The sequence below is a fragment of the Podarcis gaigeae genome (genome assembly GCF_964106915.1).
Source record: "Podarcis gaigeae genome assembly, chromosome: 14".
In the NCBI taxonomy this organism is placed as follows: Eukaryota; Metazoa; Chordata; class Lepidosauria; order Squamata; family Lacertidae; genus Podarcis; species Podarcis gaigeae.
The window spans coordinates 12,058,814-12,067,273 of NC_139690.1; the positions used below are offsets into that span (position 1 = coordinate 12,058,814).

The 8,460-nt window shown below is 46.1% G+C and overlaps 1 long non-coding RNA gene across 1 annotated transcript; it reads right to left on the reverse strand.

The window, feature by feature from the left end:
* Positions 1 to 3,797: 3,797 nt before the first annotated feature.
* Positions 3,798 to 7,738, reverse strand: LOC310831846. Its single transcript, XR_014558020.1, has 2 exons — positions 7,621 to 7,738; positions 3,798 to 4,156 (listed from the first exon to the last, which is right to left on the reverse strand). It is a non-coding gene; the product is annotated as an uncharacterized lncRNA (long non-coding RNA).
* Between the last annotated feature and the right edge of the window lie 722 nt (positions 7,739 to 8,460).

Here is an 8,460-nt window from a genome sequence, read left to right on the forward strand (position 1 = left end):
ACATCCTGCACACAACAAGTTGCCCCTCCTTTTCTTTCATTCCCTTCCTTCCCCACTCAGATCTGCGATTGCTGTTCAAAACAACCCTTGTTCCTTTATGTGGGACACTTATCTGTAGTGCCAAATATGTGATTTTTTAAACTTCAGAAACAGGAAACCACAGATATTCATTTCATCTCTCCGTCTCGGGGCCTTCAGAGACTTGCACAACCGGGAGCTGCATTTCCAAATACATGTTAGTATTCTGCTCATGCCAGCATCTTCCCCAAGGATAAAACCACAAAAAATGAAATGTTGCAAATGGCCCATATTCTTGCTGAAGGAGCAAAGGTATAGATCCTACGTTTGTTGATTAGATATCTCTCTCTCTCTCTCTCTCTCTCTCACACACACACACACACACACACACACAGTTTTTGAGACACAACCCAGTGGCCTTTTATTTAACTGATTGATTCTACCTCTTGTAAGAAGAGTTATTTGTCAAATGCATGCAGCTTCTTTCCAAAGACCTTTCACTTAAAGCACACGAGAAAGCTTGACAGTATTATTCTTATTCTTCTTTAAATTCCATCTGCTCCTTCTTCATTTAAATATGGCGGCTGTTAATGTGATTTGCCATGTATATTGCAATTGGAACGTCCAAAGTGCATCATTAAAACCATAATTTTTATAACTTTTTAATGTAGCACTTAAAGACATAAGAAGCTTTTCACAAAATGATAAAATGAGCAAGTTCACTTCCCCGTATTACTGATGGGTTACTGAGATCCAATTTAAGCACTGCCTTTGCAGACTCCCTTTTCTCCTGTGACAGCACAGGGGTGGGGTTGTAGCTGATCTCACTTTAGAAGGAGGGAGGATAATGCACAATATCTGCAGGCACCCATCATGTCTATACCCAGACCAGCAGTGGGGAAAGTCATGAGTGTATAAAGACAGAGTCTCAAACCTGCTTAGTTTGCACTCCCTGAAACAATACATGAAGAAGAAGAAGAAGAAGAAGAAGAAGAAGAAGAAGAAGAAGAAGAAGAAGAAAAAGAAGAGAAGAGTTTGGATTTGGTATCCCGCTTTATCACTACCCTAAGGAGTCTCAAAGCGGCTAACATTCTCCTTTCCCTTCTTCCCCCACAACAAACACTCTGTGAGGTGAGTGGGGCTGAGAGACTTCAAAGAAGTGTGACTAGCCCCAGGTCACCCAGCAGCTGCATGTGGAGGAGCGGGGAAGCGAACCCGGTTCACCAGATTACGAGTCCACCGCTCTTAACCACTACACCACAAGGCTCAGTTACACCTCAAAATTCACACTACTCCAAATGTTGCAACGCAGTCTTCCAACCCTGCTGAGATATATTACGGGAAAGTGTGCATTAAAATGAAGAGATTAGTGAAAATGAAATACGAAAATGCATCATACCAGTGGAAACTGCTTGCATGGTCACCCTGGACTTGCCATGACCAAAGGGTACACCAGCTATCAGAAGGCTGGATGATACTAGCTCAGAGGCATTCAGAACACCAAACTGCCATGGAAATTCTGGAAACTGGTCAGCCGTATATGCTTTGCTGCTGGACGCCAAATGGGGGATTAGATGCAGGCAGGGAGTGAGTGAATAGCTGAGGAAATTCTATCCGCTGGGCTGTAAATAAGAAGAAATGACTGTGGAGTATTCCAGCAGCCACCTCCTGAGCTCTTTCCTCCATTCAGACTGCTGAGAGGCTTTTAAAAGCCCACCACCATCCTGAGAAGGCACTTGGTATTTCCCTTTTTGTCTGGCACGGGGAGCAGGCGGGGAAAAGCTTTTGAAACTTCTCAGCAGCCGGAAAGATTTAAGTGGGCATCCTGGTGGCAAGAGTAATTTTAGCTCCCCTGATTATAATTGGCAGAAGGATGAAAAATGCTCTTTAAAAAACGAGGTTCAATGGCCCAAGCCTATTTGACTGATATTTAATGAGATGTCCACTGGATCTTACAATAAGTGACTAATTGTTAATTATAGACTTGCCAAAGGTGATCTTTTACTGCAGCTCTGCAAAACTGAGCTTGGAGAGTCCGGTTTAGCAGCCTTTCTAATGCCACTGGGAAAAGAAAAGGCTGCGAGGAGGAAAGAAGCACAGAGGTTCCTATTTATTCTCAAAAATCCTCATGCCTCGGCACAAATGCAAAGGACCTTCCCCCCTCCTGGACTAGCTGGGTCTATTGAGTGACTCTGCAGTTCTAAAGCCACAAAGTGTTCAATTCCTAAGGCTGGTGGAAGGCTGGTTGAAGAATCGAGGGAAGCAGGGTGTCACTTAGCTGTCACTCAGGTTAAGGACCTCCTGGTCTCTTATATCTCTGCCTAGCAGAGGGGGACGCAGGTGGTGCTGTGGTCTAAACCACAGAGCCTAGGGTTTGCCAATCGGAAGGTCGGCGGTTCGAATCCCCACGATAGGGTGAGCGCCCGTTGCTCGGTCCCTGCTCCTGCCAGCCTAGCAGTTCGAAAGCACATCAAAATGCAAGTAGATAAATAGGTACCGCTCCGGCAGGAAGGTAAACGGTGTTTCTGTGTGCTGCTCTGGTTCACCAGAAGCGGCTTAGTGATGCTGGCCACATGACCTGGAAGCTGTCTGTGGACAAACGCCGTCTCCCTTGGCCTATAGAGCGAGATGAGCGCGCAACCCCAGAGTCGTCCGCGACTGGACCTAATGGTCAGGGGTACCTTTACCTTTTAGCAGGAATTTTAATGCTTTTATGATGGCTTTTTATTGTTTTCATTCTCTGTATGGTATATTTTTCTGCACACCGCTTAGAAATCATTGTTATTGATTAGATTTATTAGATTTATATACCGCCCTTCATCAAGAGATCTCAGGGCAGTTCACAAAATCAATCAAGATTAAATAATCTGGAGTCCCAGATCAGATTTCCAAGCACTCTTGTAAAACTGCGCTGCACTGCTGTATGAAAAGGCAACCCATTAAGGCTCCCATTTTACAGATGACAGGCACTCCAAGGGGGGAGTTCTGAGGAGGGGGAGGAGGTACCCCAGGTACCATTCCAAAGGGGTGTGTGTGACAAAATGCCGACCCCCGATCAGCTGCACCCCCTGGGACATGCGCCATGCCCCGTTATGTACACTGTGCACCACACCCTCTGGGATGCATGCCATGCCCCCTGGGATGAACGCCGCTCCGGGTACCAGAGCAGGTTGCTTCGCCTCTGCTGAGATCAATAGACCTAAGTAGTAAGGGACAACAAAACTGTTGCCTGAGCGATCACCTCAATTTATTGAGAGAGCACAGCAGCCGCATCAGAGCCCAGGAGGTCTCTGGCTGGAAGAGACAAGCCATTGCCCTGACAAACAGATATATTGTGCTTGTCCATATAATCCTATTTTGTAACACTTGCTGCTTACAACAGGTACTACTATGCCTTAAGATCCATTGTCTTGTAATAGCACATATGGTATGTACAGTTATTTATTGTTTGATATTATTTTTGCTGTAAAATGTGTGAGATCATGATATTGTATTTATTTGCATTACTTAGTGCTTTAACTACCAATGAAGCCCAGGATGGCGAAACAAGGCCAATATTCCGGAAATCCTTGTCTAGACTCTGTGAAAGGATTTTGTGGAACTGTAACAACCTTTCATGTGGATTGTTTGGACTTTATGAACAGACAGGTGGAATAGACACCATTACACAGATGGACCTTATGTATGAAATTGACTAGAGAATGATCTGATCCACTGGGTCTTCTGCTTTGTTCATTTGTTGAACTTTATGAGTTACTTCTGTTGAAATTTACAATCAATGAATAGTATACCTTATTTATTTAAGAACACAGTTACATCTTGTGTGTTTATTGATGATGCTTTATGTGACCATAGGTTGGTTGGCTGTTGTTCTCTTTTTCCGCAAGCACAGAGTGAAATGGCACCAGCCAACACCCACCCCAGGCAGCAGTCACTGTGAGAGCCAGAGAGCGTGAGAGGTTCAGCTGCATGGTCCAGTCCAGGGCCCCACATCGCATGAAACCAGCGAGCTGTGGGCATGTGTGCAATTTCAGTGAAAGAAACCCATTGGTAACCTGGCACTGCTGTTTCCTCCTTGTGTATCATCATGTGTTGGCCGTTCATCATTCATGCTAACGATTAAGCAGTATATAAATGCCTGAAATAAAGAAAATAAATAGCAATAAATTTGCAGAGGAGGCCAGCTGGCAAGGAAAGTACTCAGCACCACTGCAGCTGCCCCCCTGCCCCTTGGTATCCCAGACAAAAGCACCCCAGGGGCAGAAATCCACTAGTGCTGTTGTATCGGTGCATGGTAGGAATGGGAACCTGTTGTGCGGGGGGCAGCTGGTGAGCTGCACATATATATTGAATTTTGCAATGTAGGAACGCGGGTGACGCTGTGGGTTAAACCATAGAGCCTAGGATTTGCCAATCAGAAGGTTGGTGGTTCGAATCCCCTTGATGGAGGTGAGCTCCCATTGCTTGGTCCCTGCTCCTGCTAACCTAGCAGTTCAAAAGCACGTCAAAGTGCAAGTAGATAAATAGGTACCACTCCGGCGGGAAGGTAAACGGCATTTCCGTGCACTGCTCTGGTTCGCCAGAAGCGGCTTAGTCATGCTGGCCACATGACCCAGAAGCTGTACGCCGGCTCCCTCGGCCAATAAAGCAAGATGAGCGCCGCAACCCCAGAGTCGGCCACGCCTGGACCTAATGGTCAGGGGTCCCTTTACCTTTACCTTTACCTTATGCAATTAGTTTGTGTAGGGTCCCACTTTTTTTAATTATACAACTCTTTGGCTGGCAAGGGCCATTGGGTAAGCAATAAAGATTTTTTTATTCAGCCTTCAGGGGATTTCAAACTGTTGCATTCTGCTAACACAGCCCTCCCCCAAGAGAATCCTCCACTATGCAATCCCTGGGGACAGAGCTATAATCTCCAGGGTTTAACATTCAATCCCTCTTTCCCAGGGAACTCTTGGAATTGTAGTCCTATCAGGGGAATAGGGTGTCTCCTAACTGTCAGCACCCTTAATGAACTAAAATCCCCAGTATTTTGGGGGGAAGCCACTGCTGATTATAGTGACAGGATACTGCTTGAAAAGTATAGTGCAGAAGGAGATCACAACTCTTCTCAGTATCTGAATACAGAGAGAGGAAATCTTTGTAGAGGACTCAAGTGTGCTTCAGTCTCTTTGGTTTAACCTTCCCTCTAATACTCAGCTCTCTTTTGTCTCCTGTAGCTTTATTTAATTCTCTTTCTCTCTCTTCCCAATTCCTCGCTTCCTTTATCACTGTTCCTGTTCCCTTCGCCCCTTCAGCTCCAAAGAAAACGATGAAAGAACGAACGAGACACCAGCAAGGCAGGCATCAAACATTGGCGTGCGGTTTTCCCATCCAGAAAAGGACACAAAGAAGATGAACTTGACTTCTTGGGCTCCCGTCACTGTGGGCTTGTATGTATTTAGAATTTAATTTCTCATTACAGAAGCAAATGCTCCGTTAATTATTCATAGGGCCACCTGCCTCCCTCCCCTCTACATTTTGCATTTGAATGTCCTTTCCAAGAATTAAAGATGCATGGCTTCCTTTAGCATCTTAATCCAGTTAAATACAATAGTCAGCAATAATTCTTTCCCAGGATATTGTTCTTGGCTTGTTCATTGGCTGGTGGCGCAGGCTTTCATGGAGGCTATATATATATATTTCCCCTGAAGTTTGAGAGGTTCTATTTAGGAATATAGGAAGCTCCAGCTGGAGCGCTCTCAGGCCAGTGTTTCCCAGTTGTCAGTGTTTATACCACATATTTTTAGATTTGCCTTGAGAGAGTCTTTATATGCTTTCCATTTTTAAGTTTGGATTAGAGTAGTTGCTTTGGAAGATGATAATCAGGCATCCGCACAACATGACCAGTCCAACAAAGTTGAAGGTGCCATTGGCTTTGAAGACTCTCAAACTCTGGACGAAAGGGAGAAATGAGCTAAGAGGAAGGCATTCTTGGCAAACCCTCACCATGATCAACTCCCATCTGGAAACCTATGTCCCCACTGTGGAAGGACGTGTGGATCCAGAACTGGCCTCCAGAGTCACTTGCAGACTCACTGTAAAAACTGTGTTTATGGAAGACAATCTTACTTCGCTAGTAGTGATTGCCAAAGAAGAAGAATAGGAAGCTGCCTTATACTGAGAGTCAAACCACTGACCCATCTAACTCAGTACTGTCTACACAAGACTGGCAGTGGCTTTCCAGGGTTTAAGACCGAAGTCTCTCCCAGCCCTACTGTCAGGGAACTGCCATCAGAGCCAAGGGTGAAGGTAAGGCTCCCCAATGATGCTGGAGAGGGAACCAGCAAGGAGAGAGGGGGAGCTTCCGCTGAGGAAGGAGATAGGCGTGACGCTAGGAAGAAAGGGGAGGTTGAGGGAGCTTCGGAGGGAGGGCTCCGAGACTGTTCCAGCGAGACCAGCGGGGAGAGCACAGAGCCTCCGCTTGGGACGCCCACTCTGCGCAGAAAGCTTCCGCGCAGAGAGGCTAGGCGGAGACTTGGTGTCAAATAACTTTTATGTTGGAAAAAGTTCAGGAAACGCCCACTGACGGGTTCTGCCAGTGATTGAGACAGCCACGGAGTAGAGGCTGTCCAGCCGGGGGAAAGTTTTAACCAAACAACTCAGCTTGGAGCAGTTTGCGGCTTACACACAAGCAAACCCCAGTACACCTACCTAGAGATTGAACCTGAGACCTTTGGCATCCACCTCCATTCCTACCTAATCTGATATACCATTGGACTTACTCCTAGAGGGATGCTTCAGTTAATTAAGGCTGCAACCTTATAGGGGGTGTGTGGGATGTTAGGGGAGGGGTAGTACCTCTGGTGAGGTACATGTCATTCTCTTTCTGGGATTGTTTGTCCACCCTGCCCTCATCTCCTACCTGTGGCTCCTAGAAGCTGTCAGCGTGTAACAACGGCCACCCCCTGCCCCCGCAAGAATTGGCTAAACCAGGTGAGGGTAACCGACAGGTTCAGTAAGTTCAAAATGGGTTTATTCACAAACTCTCCAAAGGTCAGATTTATGTGCTTTTCCATACAGCATTCAGAAGAAGTGCACAGGCAGTAAAACTTTACAGTGGTGAAAGTTACTGAATTATTGGTATAGGAGCTCTAGAGGGCTTGTAAGAGCCATGTGGTCCTTCCCAAAGTGAGCTAAGCCTGGCAGGACTCTATGGTGTTAACCCCTTTAGACTTAAGTATGTTACTTGTATGTGGCTGGTTATCCCACAATAACTACTCCATTATTACATAACAACAGTAAGCAGTCCATACAGTAGAACATTGGGAGCTGGCTTATAGTAAGTCAGGCCCAAAGGCCCACCTAGATCAGTTTCCAACATTTGGCAGTGGTACTCCCGGGTTTCCCGGGGTGGAAGATTGTCTCTGTCCAACCTGGAAATGCCAGGGATTGGACCTGGGACCTTCTGCACACTTGCGGTATGGATACTTGTCTGAAAACAATGCATCTTGCATAGTTGCAGATGAGATGCACAGTTGCTCAAACAGCTGCACCTCTTACAGGAGGTCATTCCAGAGACCTATATAAAAAAAGCAGCTCTTCCTGTGACTTCACTACCTTCACTGAAACAGTAAGAAGCAGGACTCTTGAAGATGATCCCGAGAGGAAGACGCGCTGCCTTGTAAGCATTCCACACACCAAGGAACCCCAGCAAACGAGCCATGTGTCTCTTCTGAAACAAAGAACATTCCCTTAAAAAAATAAGGGACATCTGGCAATTTCTACTTGGCAGTAAAAGTTACCACATTGTGACAGCAGAGCATCAATCAGCAGTGACTGACTAATGATGTGATTATTCACATTCAGTTATTGATAGGTGTGCTTAGTGCACAGAAGGAACGAGGCTCGAGGAGAATGATAAGCAGTGGCAGAGGGACATGGCACAGGAAAAGGTGCGCAGGATGAAAACTATGGAAGCTGTGGAAGATAAGGGGTGTGGAACATCAGACCACGAAGAGCAGGAGGAAGAACAAGAGTATGCCTTCCATCAGGAGTTCTGAACAGATGGCTAGGTCTAACCTGCCCTCTCCACCTCAAGCATTTTGAGGTGCTCTGCTAAGGGTTGCAAGGGAAGTGGAGAAAGCAAATAGGCCACACCGGATGAGGTAAGCAGGTGAAGTCCAGAAAAAGTCAACGCAGGGCTATTTAAGCCAAGGAGGGTGGAATCTTTTCCACCCCAAGGATTGCATTCATTCATTTTTAAGCAATCTTCCAAGAACCACCTGCCAGTAGTGAGGAGGGAGGGCAGAGGGAAAAGTAGACCGAGCAACAAATCAAAATCTTATCTTTGTCTCTACATATAACCCTCACCCAGACAAACAAGAGTTCAAGGACACATTCCACCCAGGCAAAAGCACTTGGATTATGAAACAAGGCTGGTGAGGGGAGGATAACGAA